This window comes from Bos indicus x Bos taurus, chromosome 4 (genome assembly GCF_003369695.1).
Source record: "Bos indicus x Bos taurus breed Angus x Brahman F1 hybrid chromosome 4, Bos_hybrid_MaternalHap_v2.0, whole genome shotgun sequence".
Taxonomy (NCBI): domain Eukaryota; kingdom Metazoa; phylum Chordata; class Mammalia; order Artiodactyla; family Bovidae; genus Bos; species Bos indicus x Bos taurus.
The window spans coordinates 58,374,659-58,376,486 of record NC_040079.1 but is presented as its reverse complement, the minus strand read 5'-3'; the positions used below and the strand labels follow the sequence as shown (position 1 = coordinate 58,376,486).

At 41.4% G+C, this 1,828-nt stretch overlaps 1 non-coding gene across 1 annotated transcript; it reads left to right on the top strand.

Moving 5' to 3' along the window:
* On the top strand, positions 1-73 carry TRNAG-GCC. Its single transcript has one exon. It is a non-coding gene; the product is annotated as a tRNA-Gly (tRNA).
* Positions 74-1,828: the final 1,755 nt, after the last annotated feature.

Below are 1,828 nucleotides of genomic sequence, written 5' to 3'. Positions count from 1 at the left end.
TCTCTGGTGGTCCAGTGGTTAAGATTCTGCACTGCCAATGCATGGGTTACAGGTTCGATCCCTGGTCAGGGAACTAAGATCCCACATGCTGTGGGGCACATCCCCCCCCACCAAGAAAAAGAAAATAAACATAGCTGTTGTTCCAATTTTTTGTACTTCCTTTAAATTTCTGCACCTACCTCCACCCTCTTTTTGCTGCCTTGGGAAGCTGGAGATCATCTGATATTAATGCTACATAAATTTCATTCTGTTCAAATTATCACCCATTCCTTTTGTCTTCTTTCCAACCTCTGAAGACTTTTCCCAATTTCCTTCTGAGGCTAGTGTTTCCATCTCTCCTATCCTCTCCTCCCTCCCTAGGTCCTTCTTGACTTTGAGCCCCTTCCATCTTCTCCTCTTCATCTACTCCCCTTCCATTTCTGTGCCTCCCTCAACACCTACAAACCTTTCTCTCCTGGGTTAATCCTCTTTCTTGATTCTAATTTCTACCTTGGTTTCTTCTTCCTCTTGATCCTCAGCATCATCAGCCTATGGAAAGTCCTGAAGCCAAAAACTCTTAAATCTTCTGCTCAAACTCTGTTTTTAGCAGAATTTGACAATATTCACCACCACCTTCTTACTAGAACTAGCATCTTTACTGGAGCCCACATTATATTGTTTTGGTCCTTCTGTCTCAAGGACTGCTTCGGTTTAGCTTTTTTCCAAAATTCCTAACCTGCCCCACACCTTCCCTACCTTAAAACAAGTCTTTTAAATATAAACTTTCCGAAGATTCAGGGTTCAGTCCTCTTAAGTCTTGACAGTCCCTTGGCAATCTCACAGTATGTAACAGTTTGATCTACCTAGCTACCCCCTTTATAAGACTGACTCTCAGCTCTGTACCATTAGCCCTCATCTGTCTTCCCTTAATCAGACTCTGTTCCTAACTATATGCTGATGTATATATGATCAATGTATAATACACATTGATGTATTACAGACATCTTAAAGTCTGATCTAAATTAAACTCATCACTTTTCATTCCTGGGTTTTTATCTTCTAATCAATCCAATGGAGTCTATTTCCACCATTATCTTTCAAATCAATCTCCTCTGTTTACTACCTTCTTTCAGAAACTCATTTTTCTTGTCTGGACAATTGCATAGCCAGCCTCTTAAATAGTTTCCTTACTTTCAGTTTGTTTTTCTTCCATTTAGTGGGATAATAGCAAATCAATTTTGCTAGTCACACGTCAAGTACTTTTGCATTAAAAACAACACAAAAACAAAACAACAATAACAAAAAGTCTTTCCTTTTCTTTGGCTCATTTAATTCTCCCCCTACTCATACCTTAAATGTTAGCTTTCCTGAACATCACTGCTGGACTCATCTTCCCAATCTTCAGATTTAGGCGGGTCACTTTGGGCTTAAAGATTTTCCTTTCCTCCCCACTGTCTTCTGTAGTCAAAGTTCTCTGTGATTTGGTCCAATCCATCACTCTAACCTTAAATCCCACTCAACTCTTGCACCCTGGTGTGTGACAAGTCATATGTACCCCCCTCCCCTCGCCTCGCCTGAGAAACAGGCCCTGTGCTCAGTTGCCTTTTATAAAATTATCGCCTTTGTCACTTGCCCTTCCTTCCAGATAAACTTTTGCAAGTTTACCTGGTTGTCAAAGCCTAATTCACATCATTCTCCTCAAAAATGCTCTTTCCCCAACACCAAAATCAAAACAAGAGCCTCCCCACATAGTTAGTTCAGTTCAGTTCAGTCACTCAGTCGTTTCCGACTCTTTGCGATCTCATGAACCGCAGTACGCCAGGCCTCCCTGTCCATCACCAGTTCCCGG